General features: G+C 42.1%; 1 pseudogene; it reads left to right on the top strand.

Annotated features, from left to right (window-relative positions):
* Positions 1 to 16,693, top strand: part of LOC123067613 (uncharacterized) — a 126,053-nt pseudogene extending 109,360 nt beyond the window's left edge.
* Positions 16,694 to 16,939: the final 246 nt, after the last annotated feature.

The following is a 16,939-nucleotide window of genomic DNA, read 5'->3' as shown; positions in this document are numbered from 1 at the left end:
TGCTATGGAGTATGATCCCTAATGTGCACAAGTCGCGTTGCCGGCAATACTCAATGGCTAGTCTCGATGGGTAAGCGATGCAAAATGAGGCAATGTGGGTTATCAATGCAATTGCAAGTTATGACAAAGATGTCGTCGAAGTTACCGTCCTTGGCGATGTTGAGTAGTCGGTGGATGTGAGAGGTGGTGATGATGACGTCAAACCGTACCTATATAGACGAAACACAATAGGACACGGGAACCACAACTCAAATTTCAAAGACCAAAACGTATCAAAATTGACATAGGAGGTAGTGGTGAGCGGTGGTGGTGGTGGTAGAAAGTGTTGTGGGTATGCGGAAGAAGTCGTGGGCACGGTGGTAAAATTTGGCGAAGGTATGGTGATATGGCGCGGGGGTGGAGTTGCTGACTCCCAGGGGCCAGATGTCTGGGCCAGGAGCCGGATGTCCGGGGAGGGCCGGATGTCCGGGGGACACGGGCCGGATGTCCGGGCTCTGGATCGAGGACGAACACGATGAACTCCACAGGGGAAAATGCGATTCTGGGGCAAAATTCGGACGAATTGGTGGATGGAAAAGGGTGGGGAGGGTGGGGAAAGCTAGATCCACACGCAGCAACACAAATCCATGGACCAAATCCAACAAAATTTCATCACACCAACAAATCACAAAAAAAATTTGGGGCTATTTTTGGTGGGGATTTTCGGATTTAGAATGAAAACAACAAAATCAAGCTAGAAAACACGGGGTAGGGGCTCCAAAAACGTGATCAACGTGGCTCTGATACCAAGATGATGTAGGGCGTAACCCTAAGTAGTCGATCTTTCATGTTTGGAGGGGATCCTACGGGAGAACACGAGAAACGCGCGGAAATCACAAAGGGGAACACGGGGAAAACGAGAGAGAAACACTAAACCGACATAGAATCAATCACACAAGTGCTAGATCACTGAACACATAGAGTAACATATGATCCACAATCAACAAAGGGAAAGGATACAACGGAAACATTCTTCTCCGAGAGGAGGCCTTGATGTTCTTCCCTAAAGAGGGGTCTTGAATCCGCTTGGGGATCTTCTCCGAAGAGGCCGTGAACTCCGAGGAGAAGTAACCAAGTGGATGAGCAAAGGCTCTCACACAAAATGAGATAATCCAATGCTAAACCTAGAAAGAGGAAGGGGAAGGAGTATATATAGTCTAGGGGGGCGAAGAGGTACATGGGCTTCGGCCCTTCACTGTGCACACGCAGGAGGAGCTGGATGTCCGGGCGTCGAGCCGGATGTCCGGGGCTTCCCAAGGCGCCGGATGTCCGGGCCAAGACGCCGGATGTCCGGGCTGGAGGGTTCAGCTTCTGTGGTTCCTGGATCGAGGCGCCGGATTTCCGGGCTGGGGGCCGGATTTTCGGGGCTTCGTGGGAGGCTGGATGTCCGGGGCCTGGGGGCCGGATGTCCGGGCCTTGTAGTTTTCTGGCTGAGCTGCGGCTGTTGTGTTGGCATCTCCAGGGGTCGGATGTCCGGGGTCTTGGCCGGATGTCCGGGGCCTGGAAGGTGAACTTGTCCTTTTCCATGCTTCTCTTCATCCGTGGACTTGGCGGCTCGTCCGTCTTCACGTGCATCTTCGGGAGGCTCCTCTTGACACCTGATCATGCATAGTATATCGGACTTAGGTAGTAGCCATGTCTCGAGAGGATCATATGAGATATCACTAAGGAAGGAAGTCACCTCGGTTTCGAGAGCTCTAGCTCGTGCTCGTGTCATGGGTCCTCTTGAGGCTTGGTGAGGCGATGGCAGGTCCATGGGGATGACCAAGGGATGCTCCGCATCACAATGGATCAATGATGGATAATTATGTCGGATGCAATTCATCATGCAACAGTTATAACATAGGGTGACACAGAACTAGCTCTAGTTCTTCAATGTAATGTAGGCATGTATTCCGAATATAGTCATATGTGCTTATGGAAAAGAACTTGCATGACATCTTTTGTCCTACCCTCCCATGGCAGCGGGGTCCTATTGGAAACTAAGGAATATTAAGGCCTCCTTTTAATAGAGTAACCGGACCAAATAATTAGCACTTAGTGAATACACGAACTCCACAAACTACGGTCATCACCGCGAAGTGTCCCGACTATCATCACTCTGGGGTTTGCCGGATCATAACACGTAGTAGGTGACTATTGACTTGCAAGATAGGATCAATAACTCACATATATTCATGAAAACATAACAGGTTCAGATCTGAAATCATGGCACTCGGGCCCTAGTGACAAGCATTAAGCATGGCAAAGTCATAGCTACATCAATCTTAGAACATAATGGATACTAGGGATCAAACCCTAACAAAACTAACTCGATTACATGGTAAATCTCATCCAACCCATCACCGTCTAGCAAGCCTACGATGGGATTACTCACGCACGGCGGTGAGCATCATGAAATTGGTGATGGAGGATGGTTGGTGATGACGATGGCGATGGATTCCCCTCTCTGGAGCCCTGAACGGACTCCAGATCAGCCATCCTGAGGAAGAACAGGGCTTAGCGGCAGCTCTGTATCGTAAAACGTGATGAATCCTTCTCCCTGATTTTTCCCCGAACGTGAATATATAGAGTTGGAGTTGATGTCGGTGGAGGTCCAGGGGACCCACGAGGCAAGGGCGCCCCCCAAGGGGGTGGGTGCGCCCTGCACCCTCGTGTACAGGGTGTGGGTCCCCCTCTGTTGATTCTTTTGCCAATATTTTTTCTTAATTCCAAAACATGACTCCGTGGAGTTTCAAGTCATTCTGAGAACTTTTATTTTTGCACAAAAATAACACCATAGCAATTCTGCTGAAAACAACGTCAGTCCGGGTTAGTTCCATTCAAAGCATGCAAGTTAGAGTCCAAAACAAGGGCAAAAGTGTTTGAAAAAGTAGATACATTGGAGACGTATCAGAGACCCTCCTGACTTGAAACCGATGCCAAAAATTCCTATAAATACAGAAAACCCTAGAACAGAACCTAGATTGGGAGTTCCGCCGCCGGAAGCCACTTTAGCCACCAAAAACCAACCGGGACCCTGTTTCGGCACCGTGCCGGAGGGGGAATCATCACCGATAGCCATCTTCATCACCCCGGTGCTCTCCATGACGATGAGGGAGTAGTTCACCCTCGGGGCTGAGGGTATGTACCAGTAGCTATGTGTTTGATCTCTCTCTCTCTCTCTCTCCCTCTCTCTCTCTCTCTCTCTCTCTCTCTCTCTCGTGTTCTTGATTTGGCACGATCTTGATGTACCGCGAGCTTTGCTACTATAGTTGGATCTTATGATGTTTCTCCCCCTCTACCTTCTTGTAATGGATTGAGTTTTCCCTTTGAAGTTATCTTATCGGATTGAGTCTTTAAGGATTTGAGAACACTTGGTGTATGTCTTGCATGTGCTTATCTATGGTGACAATGGGATATTCACATGATCCACTTCATGTATGTTTTGGTGATCAACTTGCGGGTTTAGTGACCTTGTGAACTTATGCATAGGGGTTGGCACACGTTTTTGTCTTGACTCTCGGGTAGAAACTTTGGGGCACTTTTTGAGGTTCTTTGTGTTGGTTTGAATAGATGAATCTAAGATTGTGTGATGCATATCGTATAATCAAACCCGCGGATACTTGAGGTGACATTGGAGTATCTAAGTGACATTAGGGTTTTGGTTGATGTGTGTCTTAAGGTGTTATTTTACTATGAACTCTAGGGCTGTTTGTGACACATATAGGAATTACCCAATGGATTGATCAAAAAGAATAACTTTGAGGTGGTTTCGTACCCTACAATAATCTCTTCGTTTGTTCTCCGCTATTAGTGACTTTGGAGTGACTCTTTGTTGCACATTGAGGGATTGTTATATGACCTAATTATGTTATCAATGTTGAGAGAACTTGCACTAGTGAAAGTGATATAGACCGAACCTCGTGGCGAGATCCGATCTGTTGTTGCGGCCCGATCTTTCATGACACTCCACGTTCAGTAGTAGCAACCTCTCTCCCGCGCACGCGATGTACACGAAGTAGAGGGTTGAACCTTACGGCTCAGCACGAGGAAACCAATCTCAGCGGCGGTACTCACACACAAAAAAAATTCCATGAAGAGAAATCGCAACACAGAAGTTTTCTAAAGCTTCCTCCAAAACTTAGGGATTTTTAGACAGCTTCCCCCAAAACTCAATACGGGTATTTACCCTAAAAACACATTGTGACTACCATAAAAATATAACCTCCTTTTACAATGACACACACCCAGGCTTTATAGAATAGTCAACTTAAAACACACGCATAATTAAAACCTTTCCAAAAGATACACGTACACATACTTCTTTTAATCTGGACTCTATCTAGATTTAGACTACTAATTAATCTAAGAACCGGCAAGTCTAACAGGCCCCATACAAATCTCCTTCAAACATTTAAATACCCATATGAGAAACTTCCTGATTACCATCTCTTCTGGTGGCCGTGATCGTTCAAAGAAGTACAAGCAAATCGTATGTTTCCTTCTAATTTGTTTCACCTGGCTAAAAGCATAATCGTGCATGCATATTGGGGTACATGCATCCCCGACTATTACCGTGTGGTTCGGGTGCCTCGTTTGATCTCTCTCAGGTCTCTTGATACATGGATGTTGAAACGTGGTACTGTTGGACTCCAACTTATTTGTCCCCTTACACCATGCATCGTGCGTCACATGGACCAATGCTTCTATTCCTTTTTCAGATTTCCCATCACAACTTATGTGTGGTGGAACACGCACATCAATATATTCATCATGATCGCTGCTTGGCATATATGTTTCATCATGGACACATTATCAGCAGCAAGCGGAATAATATATGTCATGGTATTTAAATTACATGCATCGAAACCGTCATCCTCTCCTCTCCTCTCCTCCTTGCATCGAAACTGTCCTCGGTTTTGAGTTGGCCTCTTGAGCAATACTTTCCTCACTCGATTGAATAACGATCGCAGAAATCTCAGCAACATCGACCTTCATATGTTCTGCTTCTTTCTTTTTTTTAACTTCTCAAGATGCTCTTTTCTCCAAGCAATAAAACGTTCCTTGCCCATGGGCACGAGGCTGCACTTCTTACCCCTCTTAATAGTATATCTGTGTGTTTTGCATTCATACGCAACATCATGCTCTTTGTACCACAGCTTGCTGAATAACAAGTGACATGAAATCATCGGTGCCGAAATCACGTCGCACAAAACCTCGCAAAAATAATTTTCCAACAAAAACAGTACCTTTGTTTGGTGCGTAACGTTCAGCTCTTGGTGACCCCAAAGAAACAAGTATGGTTGTGCTCGTGGTGTCATCGGTAGATCTAGCTTCTCCACCATCTCGATGCTTGCAGCATTGATCAAACTCACGTGGTCGATTGTCATGGCGCATGATCAGTCTTGTACCAAAACATGAGTATGAAAAATCCCATCCCATCCACCTTCCTCCTCCAATTTAAATCCATAGCTTAGCTTCCATAATAATCCAGTCATCTCCCGCATAGTGTCGTGAACAACCTTGCTCTGAATACCACCTGATATAGACCAAACCTCGTGGCGAGATCAGATCTGTTGTTGCGGCCCGATCTTTCATGACACTCCATGTTCAGTAGTAGCAACATCTCGCCCGCGCACGCGATGTACACGAAGTAGAGGGTTTGAACCATACGGCTCAGCACGAGAAAACCAATCTCGACAACGGTACTCACACACAAAACAATTTCCACGAAGAGAAATCGCAACACAAAAGTTTTCTAAAGCGTCCTCCAAAACTTAGGGATTTTTAGACAGCTTCCCCCAAAACTCGATACGGGTATTTACCCTAAAAACACATTGTGTCTATCATAAAAATATTACCTCCTTTTACGATGACACACGCCCAGGCTTTAAATAATAGCCAACTTAAAACACACGCATAATTAAAACCTTTCCAAAAGATACACGTACACATACTTGTTTTAATCTGGACTCTATCTAGATTTAGACTACTAATTAATCTAAGAACTGGCAAGCCTGGCGGGCCCCATTCAATCTCCTTCAAACATTTAAATACCCATATGGGAAACTTCCTGATGACCATCTCTTCCGGTGGTCGTGATTGTTCAAGGAAGTACAAGCAAATTGTATGTTTCCTTCTAATTTGTTTCACATGGCTAAAAAATAATCGTGCATGCATATTGGGGTGCATGCATCCCTGGCTATTACCGTGTGGTCAGGCTGCCTCGTTTGATCTCTCTCAAGTCTCTTGATGCATGGATGTTGAAACGTAGCACTGTTGGACTCCAACTTATTTGTCCCCGTACACCATGCATCGTGCGTCACATGAACCAATGCTTCTAATCCTTTTTCAGATTTCTCATCACAACTTATGTGTGGTGGAACACACACATCAATATATTCATCATGATGGCTGCTTGGCATGTATGTTTCATGCAAGGACACATTATCAGCAACAAGCGGATTAATATATGTCATGGTATTTAAATTACATGTGGTCATAAGAAAGTATGAACCCTAGGCCTTGTTTCGAAGCATTGCAATACTATTTTCGCTCACTTTTGTTACTTGCTACCTTGCTATTTTTATATGTTCAGATTATAAAAACCTATATCTACCATCCATATTGCACTTGTATCACCATCTCTTCGCCGAACTAGTGCACCTATTCAATTTACCATTGTATTGGGTGTGTCGGGGACATAAGAGACTCTTTGTTCTTTGGTTGCAGGGTTGTTTGAGAGAGACCATCATCATCCCACGCCTCCCACGGATTAATAAACCTTAGGTCATCCACTTGAGAGAAATTTGCTACTGTCCTACAAACCTCTGCACTTGGAGGCCCAACAACGTCTACAAGAAGAAGGTTGCATAGTAGACATCAAGCTCTTTTCTGGCTCCGTTGCCGAGGAGGTTAGTGCTTGAAGGTATATCTATAGATCTTGCAATTGAAACGTTTAGTTTCTTGTTTTATCACTAGTTTAGTATATAAAAGAAAGTTACAAAAAATAGAATTGAGGTTGCCTCATATGCTTCATCTTTTTAATGTCTTTATTGAAAATTATGGAAAGGAAAATTGTGCCCAAGTATAAGAGGAAGAATTCAATAAATTCTTTGACACTAAATCTTTGAATGATGAGCGTGATTGCAATGTCGTTAGTATGAATTCCTTGAATATCCGTGATGCAAATGATATGCAAAGCTACAAGCTTGGGGATGCTATGTTTGATGAGAATGATTATTTTTGTCCCCCAAGTTTTGATGAGAATATTTATTATGATGATAGCATGCCTCCTATTTATGATGATTATATTGATGAAAGTGGATTTGTAAAGATCATGACTTTATTTAGTGATGAATCCACTATTTCGGAAGTGGTTCCAATTGATTATGAGAACAAAATTGCTATCTATAATGATTATTGTGATGACATGTATGCTATAAAGAATAAGGATAACCATGAAACTTGTCATCTTGATTTTAATTTTCAATTGGATTATGCCTCACATGATAGTTATTTTGTTGAGTTTGCTCCCACTACTATTCATGAGAAGAAATTTGCTTATATGGAGAGTAATAAAAATTCTATGCTTGTGCATCATGAAAATAATGCTTTTATGTGATAGTTATATTGTTGAATTCATTCATGATGCTACTGAAAATTATTATGAGGGAGGAATATATGCTTGTAGGAATTGCAATAATATCAAGTTTCCTCTCTATGTGTTAAAAATCTTGAAGTTATGATTGTTTTGCATTCCTATGCTAGTTGATTCTTGTTCCCATAAGTTGTTTGCTCACAAAATCCCTAGGCATAGGAAGTGGGTTAGACTTAAAAGTGCTAGTCATATTCTTCATGATGCTCCCATTATGTTTCAGTTCTTATCTTTTATGTGAGCATCATTGAAATCATTATGCCTAGCTAGAAAGGCATTAAAGAAAAGCGCTTGTTGGGAGACAACCCAATATTTATACCTACTGTTTTTGTGTGTTCACATGATTATGATACTGTAGCAATCATGTTTTATAGATTTTTTTTCAATAAAGTGCCAAGTAAGACCTTTGGGATAGCTTACGGTGATAGTTGTGTTGATCCTGCTGAAAATCAGAAACTTTTGCACCCAGTAAATTAGTTTTGATAATTCATAGAAATGTGGTTTTGATCTGATTCTTTTTTGATATGGATTAGTACACAAATTTATCAGGTTTTCCTAATTTGGATGGATTTTTGGAGTTACAAAAGTATTCTAGAGTTACAGATTACTACAGACTCTTCTGTTTTTGACAGATTCTGTTTTCTATGTGTTGTTTGCTTATTTTGATGAATCTATGAGTAGTATCGGAGGGTGTGAACAATAGAGAAGTTGGAATGCAGTATATATTACACCAATATGAATTTAAAATGAGTTCACAACAGTACCAAAGTGGTGATTTATTTTCTTATACTAACGGAGCTTACGAGTTTTCTGTTAAGTTTTGTGTTGTGAAGTTTTCAAGTTTTGGGTAAATATTCGATGGACTATGGAATAAGGAGTGGCAAGAGCCTAAGCTTAGGGGTGCCGAAGGCACGCCAAGGTAATATTCAAGGACAACCAAGAGCCTAAGCTCGGGGATGCCCCGGATGGCATCCCCTCTTTCGTCTTCGTTCATCGGTAACTTTACTTGGAGCTATATTTTTATTCACCGCATGATATGTGTTTTGCTTGGAGCGTCATTTTATTTTATTTTTCCTTTCTTGATGTTTGAATAATATCCCAAGATCTTAAATTCTTAAAGGTTAGAGAGTCTTCACATAGTTACATAACTATTCGACTACTCATTGATCTTCACTTATATCTTTTGGAGTAGTTTGTCATTTGCTCTAGTGTTTCACTTATATCTTTTTAGAGCACGGTGGTGGTTTTATTTTCAAGAAATTGATGAACTCTCATGCTTCACTTATATTATTTTGAGAGTCTTTTAGAACATCACGGTAATTTGCTTTGGTTATAAAATTAGTCCTAATATGATAGGCATCCAAGGGGGATATAATAAAAACTTTCATATAAAGTGCATTGAATACTATGAGAAGTTTGATTCTTTATGATTGTTTTGAGATATGAAGATGGTGATATTAAAGTCATGCTAGTGGAGTAGTTGTGAATATGAGAGACACTTGTGTTAAAGTTTGTGATTCTCGTAGCATGCACGTATGGTGAACTGTTATGTGATGAAGTCGGAGCATGATTTATTTATTGATTGTCAACCTTTGTGTGGAGGTCGGGATCGTGCGATGGTTAACTCCTACCAACCCTTCCCATGGGAGCATGTGCATAGTACTTTGTTTTGATGAATAATATATTTTTGCAATAAGTATGTGAGTTCTTTATGACTAATGTTGAGTCCATGGAATATACGCCCTCTCATCCTTCCACCATTGCTAGTCTCTCTTGTGCCGTGCAACTTTCGCCGGTACCATACACCCACCATATACCTTCCTCAAAACAGCCACCATACCTACCTATTATGGAATTTACATAGCCATTCCGAGATATATTGCCATGCAACTTTCCACCGTTCCGTTTATTATGACACGCTCCATCATTGTCATATTGCTTTGCATGATCATGTAGTTGACATTGTATTTGTGGCAAAGACACCTTTCATAATTCTTTCATACATGTCACTCATGATGTCATTGCACATCCCGTTACACTGCCAAAGGCATTCATATAGAGTCATATTTTGTTCTAAATATTGAGTTGTAATTCTTGAGTTGTAAGTAAATAAAAGTGTGATAATCTTCATTATTAGAGCATTGTCCCATGTGAGGAAAGGATGATGGAGACTATGATTCCCCCACAAGTCGGGATGAGACTCGGACGAAAATTAACAAAAAAAAGAGGCCATAAAAAAAGAAAAGGCCCAAATAAAAAAATAAAAAATATGAGAGAAAAATAGAGAAGGGGCAATGTTACTATCCTTTTTCCACACTTGTGCTTCAAAGTAGCACCATGATCTTCATGATAGAGAGTCTCCTATTTTGTCACTTTCATATACTAGAGGGAATTTTTCATTATAGAACTTGGATTGTATATTCCAATGATGGGCTTCCACAAATGCCCTAGGTCTTCGTGAGCACGCGAGTTGGATGCACACCCGCTTAGTTTCTTTTTGAGCTTTCATACACTTATAGCTCTAGTGCATCCGTTGCATGGCAATCCCTACTCACTCACATTGATATCTATTAATGGGCATCTCCATAGCCCGTTGATACGCGTAGTTGATGTGAGACTATCTTCCTCCTTTTTTGTCTTCTTCACAACCACCATTCTATTCCACCTATAGTGCTATGTCCATGGCTCATGCTCATGTATTGCGTGAAAGTTGAAAAAGTTTGAGAATACTAAAGTATGAAACAATTGCTTGGCTAAAACCGGAGTTATGCATGATTTAAATATTTTGTGTGATGAAGATAGAGCATAGCCAGACTATATGATTCTGTAGGGATAACTTTCTTTGGCCATGTTATTTTGAGAAGACATGATTGCTTTGTTAGTATGCTTGAAGTATTATTGTTTTCATGTCAATATTAAACTTTTGTTTTGAATCTTATGGATCTGAATATTCTTGTCACAGTAGAGAAGATTATATTGATAAATATGTTAGGTAGCATTCCACATCAAAAATTCTGTTTTTATCATTTACCTACTCGAGGACGAGCAAGAATTAAGCTTGGGGATGCTTGATACATCTCCAATGTATCTATAATTTTTGATTGTTCCATGCTATTATATTATCCACCTTGGATGTTTTATATGCATTTATATCCTATTTTATATGATTTTTGGGACTAACCTATTAACCTAAAGCCCAGTGCCAGTTTCTGTTTTTCCTTGTTTTTGAGTTTTACAAAAAAGGAATACCAAACGGAGTCCAATTGACCTGCCAATTTGCGGAGATTTTTTATGGACCAGAAGAAGCCCCCGAAGCAAAAGAGTTGGGCCAGAAGAGTCCCGAGTCATCCACGAGGGTGGAGGGCGCGCCCTACCCCCCTGGGTGCACCTCCTACCTCATGGCTAACTCGGAGACCCCCCTAACATGAAACCAACGCCAAAAATTCCTATAAATACAGAAAACCCCATAATAGAACCTAGATCGGGAGTTCCACTGCCGCAAGCCTCTGTAGCCACCAAAAACCAATCGAGGCCCTGTTCTGGCACTCTGCCAGAGGGAGGAATCATCATCGATGGCCATCTTCATCATCCCGACGCTCTCCATGACGAGGAGGAAGTAGTTCACCCTCGGGGCTAAGCGTATATACTAGTAGCTATGTGTTTGATCTCTCTCTCTCTCTCTCTCTCTCTCGTGTTCTTGATTTAGCATGATCTTGATGTACCGTGAGCTTTGCTACTATAGTTGGATCTTATGATGTTTCTCCCCCTCTACCTTCTTGTAATGGATTGAGTTTTCCCTTTGAACTTATCTTATCGGATTGAGTCTTTAAGGATTTGATAACACTTGATGTATGTCTTGCATGTGCTTATCTATGGTGACAATGGGATATTCACATGATCCACTTGATGTATGTTTTGGTGATCAACTTGCGGGTTCAGTGACCTTGTGAACTTATGCATAGGGGTTGGCACACGTTTTCGTCTTGACTCTCGGGTAGAAACTTTGGGGCACTGTTTGAGGTTCTTTGTGTTGGTTTGAATAGATGAATCTAAGATTGTGTGATGCATATCGTATAATCAAACCCGCGGATACTTGAGGTGAGATTGGAGTATCTATGTGACATTAGGGTTTTGGTTGATGTGTGTCTTAAGGTGTTATTTTACTACGAACTCTAGGGTTGTTTGTGACACATATAGGAATAGCCCAATGGATTGATTGGAAAGAATAACTTTGAGTTGGTTTCGTACCCTACAATAATCTCTTCGTTTGTTCTCCGCTATTAGTGACTTTGGAGTGACTCTTTGTTGCACATTGAGGGATTGTTATATGATCTAATTATGTTATCATTGTTGAGAGAACTTGCACTAGTGAAAGTATGAACCCTAGGCCATGTTTCGAAGCATTGCAATACCGTTTTCGCTCACTTTTGTTACTTGCTACCTTGCTGTTTTTATATTTTGAGATTATAAAAACCTATATCTACCATCCATATTGCACTTGTATCACCATCTCTTTGCCGAACTAGTGCACCTATACAATTTACCATTGTATTGGGTGTGTTGGGGACACAAGAGACTCTTTGTTATTTGGTTGCAGGGTTGTTTGAGAGAGACCATCTTTATCCTACACCTCCCACAGATTAATAAACCTTAGGTCATCCACTTGAGGGAAATTTTCTACTGCCCTAGAAACCTCTGCACTTGGAGGCCCAATAATGCCTACAAGAAGAAGGTTGCATAGTAGACATCAGGGATCACATGAATGTTCAATATAACTATATGACGATTTCGATGACGCCCAGAAAGAAGCTGAAAAAGAAATGGGGACGCAGGTGCTGATGAACATATAGTGCACCAATTTGAATAACCCCATGTGCAACTGGTTTGCGAGGTTATACCATCCGGATAAGTGGGAACTTGTCATACCAGGATGTGGTAGGATTCCATTAGATGAGGACTCTGTTTTCAACACACTTGGTGTCCCCAATAGCAGCATAGATGTCCCTTACAAGGTTGATACAAAAGTGCAAGCACGTCTTTTCCCTAAAATGTTCCCTGGTCTTACGTCCCTCCCGGCAAACTCTGCTTTTGCGAATATGCTTGGTGCGGTGCAAACAAGTGACGATGACTTCAAGAGGAAGCTGCTCATGTACTTGATCACAAATGTCTTTACTCCCATGACATTGTTACGCCCCAGCAGCAGATGCTTTCATGTTTTGGTATGAATTTTGCTCCGCACCTCATCGCACCTTACCTGTTTTACTTGTACATTTATTTCATAGCTTTCAATTTTCCCTTTCTCCTTTTTTACCAACATAATGCTACATCTTACACTTTTCCGTGTTCTTTTTGTCGTTTTCTTTATCTTGCAGGACTAGACATGCAATGTTGCCAACATGAACTGATGCAAGTTCATAGTTGGTTTCCTTCATACTTCACTATCTAATAAAATGTACAACAAAGGCTGTCGGCTGCATCTGATGGCAAGTTTATTTTACGTCAAATCATTTTTCCTTTTCCACTCTAAGTCGCCCCCCATAGTGTTTTCTTACTCCTTTTTCACATTAAAAGATTTTTTTCGCGCCAGCTCCTTGACTTGCATGTTTTGCATTTTCTTTTCAGCTCATGTATGTTGATAAACTTGACATCAGCACTGTTGACCTTAATCCAGTTGGCGGACTCCCTCCACCACACAAGTTTGCTACATGTGCTTGGTCTGATGCCGCAATCACGGTTGTTCTCGCTGTGGACAGGAAGCCTGATGGGTCGTTTGCCAAGCTACATGCTAGTCTTTTACCTGCACTTTTCCATCTGCACATTCACATTCAAACTATGTGCCAACTTCTTATTTTTCATTTCTTGCAATTGTTATTTTCCTTTTTTTCACTTACCATACATGGCAACTTGGCCACTTCTTTCATTGCATACATATTTTCAAAACTTACATGTCCCCTAATCATGACTAGCAACACATATTGTATTTAGCAATGGCAACGTATTGTTTCAATCATGTACACTTCTCCACTTTGATACCCATGTTTGGTGACATTACTACATTAAAAAGTGTGACTTTTTCCACTGTTCCCGGTCATTTTCTTCCTCATAAGCATGTTGTCTCACAAGTTCAAACTAAAGTTACCAACCTAACTTTTCATTTCACAATTATATCTTTTACTTACTCTGTAACCTACTACCTCTTCCTTCTTTTCAGCTAATGGGAGAACATAACATTGATTACAACTTCTTTGGGGGCCCCGACAACTTCAGCAAATGGATGGATGGTCACACAAATGCTTCATGCCCTTTAACTGTAAGTACCACACTATTTTTCCGCTGCATCCTTTTGCAAGATAGCTCACACTCTTGGCTGAGCAGATTGGTCTCTCTTTCATTTTCTGTGTTTTCCCAATGCAGGCACGAAATAACGTTGAAAATCTCGTTGGACAGTTTGCGTCCGGTATGACCAACCTTCTTGGCAAGCTTGTATGGGGCTGGACTGCCATGTCGGCTGGTGACGCAGAAGAAGTTGCCAACCTGTTTCATTCTTTTCTTCGTGGTGGCACTTCTCGTCCAACTGCTTTTAGGGGCAGATATGACCACAACGATTCGCAAGAGGTTCCCCCTAGTGATGAAGATTTATCTGTTGATGATAGTGACTACAACGATGATCACCAGCAAGACGACACCCATAATGATGGCGATACCATAATGGACGATACTGAGAATGACACGACGTTTGAGCACAATCGTGGAGGGGCTGAAACATCCAATGGACAGGGATTGGGCGGGCCTTTCGTCATGAGCACTTCTAGTCCTGAAGCCTCCAAAAGGGGTAGGGATGCACCAGACGTGGACCTTGAAGCTGCTTCCAAAAGGACGAAGTTGGACCCAGTTGCTGCTAGAAAGAGGTTTAATTGGTGTTCATTATTGTTTCTTGCAAGTTTTAAAACATTTTTTCTCCTACTTCTTTCTATGTTATCGACTTTCCTCAGTGATTATTTTTTGTGTTTTTCTTGTAGGGAGGCCACCGCTGGTGGAAGAGTGACCACACAAAAAACTGCCAACAGCCTTCCAAATCATCTACTTGTACATGCAAGTCCCATACGGCTACACGTTCATCTCCTTGATTTGCATCCTCCAACATGGGAGATCTGGTTGTTTTTGAGGATATGAGAGATGTAGAGAAAAGGTTAGTAGTACGACATAGCTACAGTAATGCTATGTTTCTGCATGGCTACTTTTATTGACATTACATGGCAATTTTTAGTTGCACATACATGGCAACTCTCTACCTTTTTACAATGGATGTCATCTACCTAATTTTCCCCTCCCACCCGCTAAGGTGCAACTTTACTTTTCCTACATTCTTGTACCATACATGCCAACTTTCGTTGAGCCGCCATGTGGCGACTTCACCTCTACACAAATGGCATTTTCTTACTACCTGCTCAACCCCAACATGTCAACTTTTTATTTTTTGCTTGAACTTATTTTCATTCGTACTTGCACATCATTAACCACATGGCAACTTTTCAACCTATCCGTTACTACCAGCATTTTTCTACTCTTTCTAGCCCGTTAACCTTCATTTTACTCCGCCTGTTCACACGCTACCACTACATTTAGTTCCACCAGAAGGCAATTTTATTACGTCTTTCATGCATGACAACTTACAGTCTTTCTCTTTTACTATATGACCACGTTGCCAACTTACATGCCTCCCCCTCCATGTGCCCCCCCTTATATGATGTCATGCGTATTTGTACCAATAAGGGAGTTTTCATTTAACGCGTAGAAGTGTATGATAAACCAAATGGATGCCTCTCTGATCGTGTCCAACATTCGTTCCTTTTTTTCTTGAGTTTGATGTCACATTTTTCGCTTACCCCTATTTAATACATGCAGCCTCAAGAAAAGGACCAGCCAGGTTTCTCATATGGCTAAACCTAAGAAAAAAGACTAGTTGGAGCGCATGCACGCTAAGCTTGCTTCAACTGACAATGTGGACTTTGTCAAAGCATCTGCTGTCACTAGTTCTGCTGCACCAGTTAAGTTGTTGTCATATGTTGTTGTTGTGTTGACCGACAATGAAGGTGCAGGATCAGGGGTTCTGATGAATTGATCTCCCCAAGAATAGCGGAGGTTGCGCCTGCATTGGTATCCATGAGACAGGGGCTTGAAGGTAGTGCAATCCCAACAGTGTCTGATCCTGCACACAAAATGCAGCAACCTAACGTGCATGCAGAAAACACTACTGTTGATACGTCTGAGCAAGGTCGCCCAGCAAGTGAAGATTGCACAAGTATGGTTGCCGCAACTGCTGTGGAAAACAAGGGTCTGGTAGTCACGCAACAAGCACATCGGGATGGACCGCATGATCGCACCGCTCCTCCACACATTGTTTCTGAAGCTGCTCCACACGTAGCCGGCAAGAAAACAACAAAATAGGCGTCGAGTACGATGAAGAGCCCTTGAAAAAGGGTTGATCAGTCAGGAAATGTGCATGATAAGGACACAGGGTACGTGCCTGCTTCAACCTTGTTCGCGCCTGTTCCTCATGGCAAGACCGGCGATGCAGTCCAGACGAACGTACTTGTAGGTGGAATGGTCCAGCAACCGACAGTCTCTCACGAAGAAAATATTCCTGCCAATCCAACGCTCAAGCACACACGTGTCCCACTGGACATGGGGGTCCCTTACACTCCAAGAGTTGACCATCCTACAAAAGGGACAACCAAGAAGGTGGTTATTGATATTCCGGACACGACTCCCCGTCCCACTGCCAAACCTAAGGATGTTGGATCAGTTGACAACGACGTCTTTGTTGATTTGTCTCCACTGGCAGCGTCTATTGCTGCAATTGAAAAGCAGAATGAGCGCAAGGGTAGGCACCCTATGGCTTTCACGCCACCATCGTTCAGCCTCGGACTTGATTTGAGCCAACCAAACAAGCCAGTAGATGCTATTCCAGTCTCATATGCATTCCCGTCCCAGCCAGTCCGGATGATGGCGTAGCCAATTGTTGATGGCAGGAAGGACGTCAAATTTGCCGAGTCTATTGTTCAAGGTACCATCCACATGTCATTATTGCATTGGCAACTTACTTTTTTTCGGCAATTCTCACATGATTTACTTTGTATCTCCATTCTCCTATTTTTTTCCCCTATTTGTCTATTAACTGTATGGTCGTTTACAAATTTCCTTCCTCACATGTTTGTTTACCACACAAAGGATCACCTGTGGAGATATCATCATCAATGG

This window comes from Triticum aestivum, chromosome 3B, assembly GCF_018294505.1.
Source record: "Triticum aestivum cultivar Chinese Spring chromosome 3B, IWGSC CS RefSeq v2.1, whole genome shotgun sequence".
Lineage (NCBI taxonomy): Eukaryota > Viridiplantae > Streptophyta > Magnoliopsida > Poales > Poaceae > Triticum > Triticum aestivum.
Note: the sequence above shows the minus strand (reverse complement) of the source record. Positions and strands in the feature narration are given on the sequence as shown.